Here is a 12,425-nt window from a genome sequence, read left to right on the forward strand (position 1 = left end):
ATCAGCTTAAGGGGGAATGATAAAAGATCGTGATATGTCAAAGCAGTCCAGGGTTGCTTCATGCTACTGAACAGTTTTTGTTTTCTTGTTTATTATTACCAAGTTGTCGCAGGTCAAACTCCATTCTACTGTGCATCAACTTTCGACTCACCCATACTTAGTTGTAATTAGTTTTGGATATAAGGATATAGGACCAACCACATGGTGAAAAGTTCTGGTCAAATGCCATTTGAATCGTGAACACTGTTCCCTTATGGGGCAAACTAAATGCACATATGTGCTATTCTTTTCTATGCTAATTTCTTTCATTTTTTGTTTTACTAAATATAAAGATCATTTATTTAGATTAAATTTAGATTCTTTGAGTTTTTAAGTAAATTTTACACTTAACTTTGGATTTCCTGGAACCTGAATCTCATACGTACTTAGGTTGTCCTATGTTAGATTGCTATCAAATAAGAACTTAATATTTGATTGCTCTAAGAATGAAACCTTAAAATCATGTCTAAGTTAATTGGATTTAAATTTATTTTTCTTTAATTTTTAATTTGACACCTAATTTAGTGCCTTCCTTTTGAATTTTATTATATTTTTTAATGGAAATTATGAAAACTGGAGCCTGAGCCATGAAAGACACTGAAACTGCCATAGTTTTGGTTCTGCTTAGTGATTTTTTTTTTTTGTTTATAAAATAGCCCGTTAAGCAGAACTGAAACTGAAACACAGTTTCCAAAACTTTGAAGGCACATGACATTGAAAACAGGAGACTAAAAGAGCAAGAGGTTGTAAAAATACAATAATCATGACGTAGAGCCGATAACTGATGGCCCAATTTATACAGCAACAATTGGCAATGACCCCTGTAGTATGATAGATGAGTGGATGTTTGGTGCTTGGTGCAGAGACACTACAACAATATATGACTATTTGGTTGCTAGAACTTTTGTAACTACAACATGATGCTAATGAGTCTTCAAGACATCATAGAGCAGTGTTTCCATCTAACAATAATATAGTAATTCTGCCACTTATCATACTTATAATAAAATGAACCTGCTATTGTGCTTTTATATTAATTAAAGATGATCATACCATATTCCCAGAAGAAAAAAAGAGGATCATAACTACTTGCTTGTATCTAAAAGCAGAAAGTATGATGCTCATAGCATTGTAAGACTTGAACAAAAAATGTTCACAGAATATTTTGGAAACCACTTAAGGTGCTTCAATCCTAATAGCATGAAAGAGTATTTCTTTCTAGTGTAGCCAATTACCATCATAGAAAGATATTCCTGAATATTAATCTCTATGCCTCTCAACTAACTGTCAAATTAATTATACCAAGATTGTTAAGCTAATGGAGACCAGCACCCTCATTATTTAGCTTAATGTTAATTTGAAGGAGTTCACCAGACCAAAAATCTGGTGAACAGGAAATAGAAATTAAGATATTGGTTCTGTTTGATGTATACTTGGTATGTAAGTAGCTACATGTAATCCTAATAGAATGGAAGAGTATTTCTTTCTAGTGTAGCAAATTACCATCATAGAAAGATCTTCCTGAATGTTAATCTCTCTGACTCTCAACTAACTGTCAAATTAATTATACCTAGATTGTTAAGCTAATGCAGACCAGCACCCTCATTATTTAGCTTAATGTTAATTTGCAGGAGTTCACCAGACCAAAATTCTGGTGAACAGGAAATAGAAATTAAGATATCGGTTCTGTTTGATGCATACTTGGTATGTAAGTAGCTACATGTAACAGGGGGATTCTTTACATGCAAAGAGAGTGTGCTAAATAGTTTGGTGAAGAAAGACAGATCAAAATAAGATGATGCATTCCTGGCCAACAACACAAATTGAACTAGAAAAGTGGAGAAATTCTTCAAAAGAAGGCTTTGTTCCAGCTGGTAGTTGGGAGAGTGATCAGTATCATGTATAATAACACTATATAAGTATTGCAGTCCTCATCAATCAATTAATGCATGCATAAAATCTTGATTCTTACTAATTTGCACACAGAGAACCAGGATATTTAAGCTCTTGCAAAGTTGAAGATTTTATCTACAAACTACAGTGAAGACATAACTCCTAATTGGCCAGCTCTTGTGGTTGATAAACGATCTACCCAATTTATTGGTAAAATTTTTAATTGGACCGAGTCTCAACCATGAAGGAACACTCACAAAAGCATGTGTGTCATGCTGTTTTCCCCTTTGTCTGGTCATTGCATATGCCGCTTCGTGGTTGGGTTGGTCCACCAGCCCAACGGTAAACCTGGTCCAACTAATAATTTTTCAAGTTATTGAAGCCCAAAAAGAAGCCTAATAACTTGGAGTAAATTTCGGTAGTTCCTAATTTATTTTACAAGGATGCTATAAAATTTACCATTCATTTTATAAGACAACCAAGCAAATAGATAATTAGATGGCAACGACAGCCATGTGTAATGTAATTAGGAAAAGGAATAAAAAGAGCTACTATAACAAAACCAAACCGTCGCATCTGTGACTAGAGGAAATATCATCATCCGTGAGACCCGCAGATTGATTCAGGAGATGGACAATTTTTAGACAGCATATGCGTTTCGGAAAGCAAACAGAGCAGCAGATTGGGACGCCTCCTTTGTCGCTCGGTATTCCAGAGACTTTCTCTGGACATCCGTAGTGGACATACCCTCCCTTGTACTCTTTACTTTCTCGTGATTGGGCAGGATGTACTCACGTTAGAGCTATATTTATTGTCGTTTTCACTATAAAAAAAAAGCAATTTATTCAGATTTTGAATCACCTTTTAGATTCTTACCTGGAGGACTTCTTGTTCCATAAAGAGTTTTACATATAAAAACAAAATCTAATTAAGTCACATGGAAAATGAGCTTAGAAACGTCTAACAAGCCGCCTAGCCTAGCTCGCTCCCTCTTCTTCAAATTTTCAAATCCTTCATCAAGGTTTGCTAATAACATTTTGGCAGATCGTGATGCTTCTGTTCATAAATTCATGCTTAAATAATATATAGATATCTTTTTATTATTATTATTTAAAATAAAAAATATAGTAATTTTTTAATACTTTGGATCTTCTGTATAAAATTTCTGGTCCCATTCTTTTTTTATTAATGTTGGGGAATAATAGTTCCACATCATATAGGCTGAGGCGCTTGTGATACTTATATATTTTTTGGATCTATCCATCCAAATATTCGGATTTCTTTCTTTATTCAATTCCATGGGCTCTCCATAGTTTTATGGTGCTTATATATGTTTGAGCCCATCCATCTAATCTAAACTTTCAGATTGAGTGTCATCAAACAGCAAAACAGAGTTGTTTTTTTAATTAATTAAATAATTTGCTTTTGGTAGCCATGCTTTATTTTGTTTTGTTGAGGACGGCAAAAATAAGAATACAGCTGTTACCGACGTTGACCATCTAATCAATATAACAATGTGGGATTCTCGACAGGGAAAGCTCATCACGTTTTGCTCGTTCTTCATTGAGGCGGCTCTTAAACTTGGGCCAGTCAAAAGTCCAAACCATAGACTTTCTCGTCTTCGATTACGAATAGAAAACGCGGGTGATGAAGTATCCGCACGCGGGAGCGGTGGGCCCAATGGAGGGAACCTCATGAGGGAACAAAGAAGAAGAAGAAGAAGAAGAAGAAGAAGAAGGTTTCTTTTTTTCCTCTTAAGTCTCTCAATCAAGTTTGGCTGCGGAATGATTCCCAGGAGGACTGAGTTCTTGAGAAGAATTCCAGTTTCCAGTTGTTCGTTATTTGGTTATCCGAAGCAAAGGTTTTTTGCCCACAGAAGTTCTGGTTGTAATTTGTTCTCTCCTTTCCATTGCCTTCTTCCATGATATGCAAGTTGGTGGCCATTGGGTCATTATTCTACCGATTTGAAATTCTGAGTACAATTGTGTTTTCTTCAATTCTGATTTTCTTTTTCTAATAAACAGATGAAGAGCAAAAACTGTGAGCACTTCATCCATGCCGGTCCGTTGGGCGATAAGGGTTTTAGGAATTCGAAGGCAATGGAGGAGAGAGGCAGAGCCACTATATTTTTCAGGCTGAGGTGAGAAACATGACTCTAGTTTATTATTGGAAAGAAGAAGTGATACGTTGTTCAAGATATTTTTTTACTCTGTGTCAAGTAGTATCCCTTCTTTGTTTGTCTTGTTATTTCCCTGTTCTTTAATGCACAACAAGTGCTATGTTGCGCTCCATAGTGGTCGTTATTATTTTGATTGATTATATCTAAGAACTTCACTGAGGAGTTAGAATTTTTATAGGCTAGATGCTGCAGCTGCTTCCTACAAACTTTGCATAGGATGCTAGCTGAGTAGTGTCAACTCAATTTGGTGCATCCAGTTGCTTGCAAGAATATCGTAATTCGAGCTAATAGCTAAAAGGGTTGTTTGGATGCTTGAAGTTCATAGTGGAAGATTTTATCATTTCAATAAGATCTTGGTGAGAGCTTGTATTTTAGAACTAGGGATTGCCTTGGAGGTCACACCCGTCTTCTTAACAACCAGAGGTTTTGCGTTTGATTCTCGGGTAGTGCGTGCCAAAAATTTAGACATGGGTATTATGCTATGGATTGGTCTTCCCTTCCTTTCTCTAAAGAAAAAGGCGCTATACATGAACCCGGCGGTTTGCATCCTTATTCTCTAGCAATTAGAGACATCACCTTGTAAAAGGAATTTATTATACGGAGAAATAGGTATTAGCTGGTGCAAATGCCTCTGTCTCCCTCAGAACCCTGTTTCCTATGTAGTTTTAAAACAGAGACCCCCACTTAAAACTTCTTGCTCGGACATAAGATCTTCCGATATCCAAACAGACTGTAATTAGTTTTGAGTTTCGTTTATAGTCTATCCAGAATGTGTTTAACATCGGATACATACAGCACCAACTCTATAGTGGGAAAAGATAACATGGTTAAGGGTGCAAAATTTGATGCTAGCTGACTTGGCTAGGCCTTTTTTGTCAAGTTCATGTTTTGATTTAGGTCAAATTAGGATTTTTTTTTTTTTTTTTTGCTTCAGATATTGAATGAGTTTGGTATGAATCATAGCCTTAACCCGCCTGACATCATGAGGATAAAATTTTATCCAAATTGGAATAGGTCAAGTCATGAATGTGGGTTAAGATTTTTTAAGTGGTTGGTGCCTTTAAATCAACTGAAATCGATATCAGAATTCATCTTGTAGTTAATCATTAGGTTTCGTTGGGTTAGGTTGGGCCATGGAGAATATAATAGAAAACATGCCAGTTGGGTTAGATTAGGTCATTAGAATTGAGCTATGAGTGGAGATGGTTCAGAGGTTCTAATCCAATACTAGTTTGGATCTATTATGAGCCAACGTTGCCGAAGATGATGTGACCCAATTTATTACCAGCCTTGTGAGTCATATCCTAGTCACTTTAATATGTTTTTCTTCCTACAAGAAAGGGAGGAGACTTACCCGTTCTATAATTACCCAGATCCAGATTTTTGGTGATGCACCTCTCAAGAATCAAACCGTAAAACTTTGGTTGGTAAGTAGATAGGTCCGATCACCGGGGCTAGACCTAGTTTACAGTCACTTGTATATTTTTGAATCTTTTAATTTCTTTCTTTCTTATATATTTTAAATCCTAGTAGAGTTCTAAGGTTACCAACAAGTCCTTGGCAGTACAAAGACAACTTGGGAGTCATCAATGAATTTATAAGTTCAGAATACATGAAGCTCTTGGAGAGTTTTTTCTCATGTGCTGCTGACATGCAAACTAAATGATTCACAAGTAAATAGCTAATGCTAATTATAAGGGTTGTATTAAGAAACCTTATCAATTATCAAGTGTAATTTCAATTGAACAGTGATATTTGACATTGCCCGTGGCTTCAAGGGGTATTCATGTTTGGCATATGCCTGCCCTGACCGAAAGATTTTGGGATGATTCCGTACTACAGTTCCTCCTTTTATAGTTCTCTATCTTTATCCCAGGTGCTCAAGCCATTTTCTTCAATCTGCACTGAGCGAGTCAAGATAAGCGTCATGATCTGCAAGAGCTGAGGTGTTCCGAAGTTTGCTTAGTGCCGATAAGGAACGAACGAAGCCACTTCGCAAGCAGCAAAAAGCTCTCATTTAAGAAATTGGAAGCAGGAATGAAGAAGGGGGCACAGTCAGACTTTCGTCTCAGACTGCCTTAGACAATGAAACTGTTCAGATATCCTCGCATATTCATAACCAAAAGCCTCGGATTATTGACTCTCCTTGACAATCCTCTAGTTATCTTTAGTTTACTTATCTTGCAATGTTGGTAAAAGAAACCTAAAGCTAAGGATTGCACAAAAATTCTTGCCGATTCAACTACTACTACTCTGCAATCATAGATTATTTGAGCACGAACAAGTAGTATAAATCATTTTTTTACCACAAGGTTTGCTCCTATTACAAGTTTGCAATTGTAATCCTATCCTGCAATTATGCTTACTAGGGTAATAAAAGGGTTTCTTAGGTTCCTTTTGTAGTTAGATCTGGGCTTCTTTCATGCTGCAGGCAACTAAGGCAATTGAATCAATCTTGAAGTCTAAAGCCTGTGAGTAGAACCCTGCATTCAAAAGGGATTCATTAAGATTCTTTCACAAGTTCGATGTCATGCAGCTTATGTTCCGTCGGACTTTTTTGAAGTAACCAAAACTGTAACAGAAACAGGGAACCACCCCGAAATCAGATCTTGTTGGAGTAGTTTCATTCAGAGAACTTCATGTCAGATATTGTGGATAAATGCTTTTCTTTTTCTTTGAAAAATATAGTGGTAACATGCCATAACCTGGGATTAACTTTGGATGCTCTTAAGTAGAGGGTTCCAACCAGCTAGACAAGTCTTATTGGTTGGATCCATGTTTATTGAGGAGGCTAATTGTGCATGGAATTAAGGAGTGAGAAGCTTTCAAGTCAAATCATTATGGAGTGGATATAAAGGCATACCTGACGGTAGAACAGCTAAGATTATTAGAGAAAACAACCAAAGATGAAAGCCGCCATCAGATAGTTAATTGCTTCTTCCAGAGATAATTTAATCCTTGTTGATTTAACTCCTGCCCTATGAAACTTTGGATTTCCCTTACTGTTTCTTTGATATTGTTAACTGCTTCTACTTCCTTGATGTTATTGACTTCATGTATATTTATATTGTTTGTTATTGCAGGTTATTAGTAGACATGTGAACATGATTTCTCCTTCATAACCAAGTATCCACTGGTTTATCCTTAATTCCAGCCCCGAGCTCCAAATGGAAGGTAAATTATTGGAAAAAGTTACTTGATTCTAGTGAGGTGTGGCGTTCACTATTTTTGTAAATTTTCAGAGTGGATGCTATGGCATAAGATATGTGAAAATGATTTAAAGAGATAGAAACATAAAAAATAAGTGTTTGAGAAAATGTTTATAAAGGATAATAAAAGATCAATTAGGACAGAGTAGTGCTCCAAGTCTTTCAAAGTTTGACAATTGGTAGAAAATAAAGAGATAATAACAAAAAATAGTTTCCTAAGTATGGTAGGACTTTAACTTGTTTAACAATTGTTTCAAGAAGAAAGAAATATGAAAAGTTGACTAAAAAATACAAGAAAAATCTTTTTCAAAATGACATATTGTAAAAAAATGGAATTTTATCAGCAATGATAGGCTTTCATTAAATCAGCCATATCTTCCTCATCTAACCTTCATTTTTGTTAATTCAAGATGTTTTGGAGATAACTTGATGCTAGACATATTGAATGTGGTTTCATTGAAAAAATATACCTTAGCTAATATCGATGAGGCTTCCTTTGTCTTATATCTACCTCTTTTGACTATGGCTTGACATAAATTTTAAATTTTTAAGTCGATTGGACACTTGCAAGTCAAATGTCACCTTATATCATTTCATAAGGTCACCTTAAATTTCGAAGCATGTTCATCCCACTAGTTCCTCTCGGCACAAATGTCAAAGTGTTGGCCTTCATGCTTCTTCAAACATGGAATTCAATATAGGCATTCAAACCCTTCTTGGCATTGATGTTGCATATAGTTTGGTCATGTGGTTAGTAGGAGGTCAGTTGCTTGCATCAAAGTCAACATCCTACGGAAGAGATCTTATGAATAGAACCTCAAACAATTTTATCAATCAACTTTCTATGTCCAATAATGTGATGTACTGAGAGTATATATAGGTTCCAAGGTCCCTTTATCAAGGACTCATGGGATCCCCTGAATTTTGACCAAATGTTGAAATACCATACAAGCCTATTGGCTCATATCTAGTCACTTCAGGCATTCCAACAATGGATTTCAGAGTTACAGGCTTCTAACAGCTGAATATAGTTGTCTAAAGATATTGTTATTATAGGCTTCTAAAAATTGATACTGGTGTCGTAACAACATTATGACATATAAAATCTGGCCACAGAATCATTCTAAAGGTTGGATTCCAGCCATCAGAATTAGTATCTTTGACAAAGTTGAACAACTTTCTTTTTTAGCCATAACCGCCTTGTCCAAACTCTTATTGCAACTATGAACAATATGTTCTAAATGTAACTCAATGTTGGAATAAAATTGGTTTGATATTTAAACTCCAAAATGTCCTAATCCTAGTGAAGCTATCATTTGACTCTTGTATGTTATAATCTTTTAAAGGAAACTAGATAATGACACATTCTCTTATGCACCCAAACTCCAATAACTATGTCTGTTCTTGGACTTCCAGGTCTTCTTGGGTCTAGGTTTCATCATAGATATTCTACTGTTTGCATATTTACTTAGAAGGCCATGAATTGAGGTCCTATTAAGCACTCGTGTATTCAAAATTTTTTTGATCAAAAAAATAATGCACTATTAATGGTGTTAATGATTCATTTGTGTCACAAAATTTTATATCTAATGTTGAATATTCCTTTTTGCAGCTGGAAATAACTTTATAATGTTGGCTATAAGTTGTCCTACTTGGCTTAGGTCTCTAGTTCCTGCATGTGAGATATCAATATCACTTGAAAGCAAGGTCCGCAATAACGGAACCAGCATCTATGTTGGTAGGCTGGTGGTACAGTATGGTATGGTATCATGCTATACTATTCCGATGCGTACTAACAAAAGAAAACTAGAGAGGGAGGGAAGGAGGGAGGGGGCTTAGAAGCCCTCCTCTCCTCCTCCACTTGTCCACAGGGCCAACTAGGCAAAGCCCATGTTTCCTTCTCCCAGCATCTCTCACTTTCCTCCCCTCTCTCTCTCTCCCTCCCTCTCTCTCACCTCCCTTCCTCTCTCTCGCTTTTGGCCGAGCCCTTGTTTTGTTTGACATATGCGCTCTGCCTGATAGGGCTAGTAGACGAGTGGAGGAAAGGAGGGCTTTCGAGCCCCTGCTCCCTCCTTCTCCAAGCATCTCTCTCCCCCTCCCTGTCCCTTTCTCTCTCCCCCTCCCTCCCTCTCTCTCTCTCTTCCTCTCTTTTCTTCTTCCTCTCTCCTTTTCTTGCTGGTTTCTCGAATCGAGAGAGGGAACTGCACCAGTCTGCCCCGAATGAGCAGTTCAAGGTGGTATGGTAGTCCTTGCTTGAAAGAACTTCTTAAAATCTAGATGTAGGATTGATGGTTTTTTTTGTTGTTATATGAGAAACTCAACTACTTTTTATCTTAAAATCTCTTTGGCTTACGTCTCCAATTCTTGCATGTGAGATATTAAAATCACTTGAAAGATCTTCTCAAAATCTAGATATAAGATTGATATTTTTTCTTCCTTGTTATATAAGAAACTCCACTACTTTCCATCTTTAAATCTCTTTCTTGGTCTCAAAAATAGTTTTCAGCTTGTACCTTAGATGAATCCATAACTAGCACAAAAGACTTACTATATCAACTCATACCTTAGCTAGCAAGTGCAGTAAGGTAGACTCAACATCAAGTCTATTGCATGTTAGGATGCAATGCTTAGGTGGCAATCTGTTTGACAATTATTTGCATGTCAAATCACTAAATTCAACAAGTACTAAATGTGGCCCATTATCGGTGATTACCTATACGACATCTGCTCTTCCACATGATCTATCATCTCCTCAATCAGTTTTGATGAAATATGAAAATTTAATATGGTCTTCCTTTTTTTTATCAATTTATGACCAATTTTTGGCCTCAAAATAACATAAAATTACAAAAATGAAGATGGGAGTCGTATTACCAGATTTTAGCAAAAATCCGGGTTGCAATCCATGAAATTGACAAGATCTAGCTATTTTTTTTAATTATTTTACAAAATAAAGATTTGGAAGGTGTTGAGAGCTCACGAGATGGGGGCTCTCTTTTCCCCCAATAATTTAACCTCTCTTATGGTCGGTATACGCTCGAATCGATAAGAACCATTTGGTTCGCACCAAAACTGCGCCGAACCATCCGGTTCAATGCTGTTCGGGAGATAAGGAGGGGAACCATCCTAGTTCTCCCTCAGTTTGGTATGGTATGCTCTGAACCAGATGGTCTGGGTGCTGAGTTACGCCCTGTTCGATGCGACGTTCGCAGCATCCAAAAAAGAAGAGCAAAGCAAACGTAGCATGCCCAAAAGTGAACCAACCCCTTGGACTGCTACGAAATTGTATCATTTGGTCTACGTACCGGAACTGATAACATTCGAGATTATGCAGGATTATACACGAAAGATCCTTTTTTGGCTCTCTCTTCAGCCCTATGTCTCTTATCCCTAGGGGGTCTTCCTCCACTAGCAGGTTTTTTCGGAAAACTCCATCTATTCGAGCCGACCCTATCTGACTGAGGCTGTCGACTTAACTGCGCCGAATCTGGAGGTCTGCTTTGATCCGAGTCTTCCATGGCCTGATCGTGCTCATATTGATCCGGAGGCAGATTACCCGCCCCTGCCCCAAAGGCTATGCTCTGCCAAAGCGGCGTCCCTTGAATGAACCTACCTTGGCAAGAATGAGCGGAAGGTTCTTTCTGATCAATCAAAGTGCTAGCCGCCTGTCTAAGTCCTGGTTGAGCTGTCATAGGTCCAGAATCGGGATAGGACTAGGTGATTGATCCGAGGAACTCTTCTAATATAGAATAGATACAGCGATGGAGGCCTAAAGACTGCAGCGAATAGGCCAACAGCTGAGATGGGGATAGCAGCGCTTAGCAGCGGATACGCTAACGTCGGATAAGCAACCCACTGCCTCCAACAAGGGATAAAGGGCTGCTAGAGAATAAAGTGTGGCACTTTCTTTCGTAATAGAGTAGGCAGTTCGAGATTCCGCAATGCGCGATGAATGCATATCAGGGGTAAGGAAGGTGCCGAGGTCTTAATAGAAAGGGGTTGATAGTCCCATCTACTAGGCTTTTTCGAACTTCCCTTCGCCTTTCTGCCCTAGCACTTGCAAATAAATTCTTAATACTTTTGCTAAAAAAGAGAATATGAGAGTTTTGCTTTCTCGCTTGACTTGAAAACTCCACTTTTTTCTCTATTTTGCTTTTCTGACTTATATAGGATGTTTCTCGATGTGACCAAACAGTAGAATCTATCTCTCAGCGATTCCTTTCTCCGCTAATCATCCCTTCCCAACCAGCCCGCCTGATCGATCGTCGGTTGAGCTGACTAAACTCAGTTGTCGGTTAGTGGGTGCATGTCAAGCGAGGAAACAAGAGTTCCGGTACAACCAGACGAAATGATCACTGAGCCGGATCAGCCAGACGAAGCAAGAAGAGTGCCAAAATTTTTGGGTTACATACGTGATGTCGAATTCAGACAGAAGCAGTAACCATCTTGCGGTCCTTCCCGTTAAGGCACAACTTGGTTTTGGAAGATATGGCACCAAAAGTTGTAGAGCTGGTCGTTTTTCATATCGAGCCATTGAAGCAGCGCGTCGGGCTACAATCGGACAATAAAAAAGGAGAAATTTTGTTTACCGAGACAGAGTTGATTGATTTACGGGACGTCGTTCATCGCATAAATGCGCCTTGGATCGTAGAATTCAAAAAAATTTCTGGATCCAAATCCAGAAGTTATTTGAATTCATTAGGGAGGAGAGATTAGGATCTGAGAAAGGTTGATTAAGATTCATAAAATTGAAACTAAAATCAGAAGAAATTAATTTGAAGATCTCATCTTCAAAAATTCTGCAGGTGAAGAACACCGCAGCCTGATGATCTATCTAGATTCCTGTTTGAGTCACATAATTGTCCGGCCTCTACAGGTATCCACACGAGGATCTAATTATCTGAGATAGGGTCTTACCGGAGTGCTAGCTCCTTGCAAAAACTTCTCATGACTATCATATAGATTAGAAGATAAAAATCTGCAACATACCTCCTTAAAGAAGAACCCTTTCTTCTTCAACCTTGCTCACGATGGAGGAAGAGGAAGGAGGAACCTTGCACGTGGATCTTCCTTGCCTTGCTACCGTGGAAGAAGAGAAGGATGAA

At 37.8% G+C, this 12,425-nt stretch overlaps 1 long non-coding RNA gene across 2 annotated transcripts; it reads left to right on the forward strand.

The window, feature by feature from the left end:
• Positions 1 to 3,599: 3,599 nt before the first annotated feature.
• LOC113461401 lies at positions 3,600 to 10,595 on the forward strand. Of its 2 annotated transcripts, XR_005507554.1 has the most exons (4): positions 3,600 to 3,816; positions 3,957 to 4,072; positions 7,195 to 7,285; positions 8,301 to 10,595. It is a non-coding gene; the product is annotated as an uncharacterized LOC113461401 (long non-coding RNA). The 2 variants fall into 2 exon arrangements; XR_003383655.2 differs by having other exon boundaries at positions 7,195 to 10,595.
• The last annotated feature ends 1,830 nt before the right edge of the window (positions 10,596 to 12,425 follow it).

The sequence above is a fragment of the Phoenix dactylifera genome, unplaced genomic scaffold (genome assembly GCF_009389715.1).
Source record: "Phoenix dactylifera cultivar Barhee BC4 unplaced genomic scaffold, palm_55x_up_171113_PBpolish2nd_filt_p 000216F, whole genome shotgun sequence".
NCBI classification, from domain to species: Eukaryota; Viridiplantae; Streptophyta; class Magnoliopsida; order Arecales; family Arecaceae; genus Phoenix; species Phoenix dactylifera.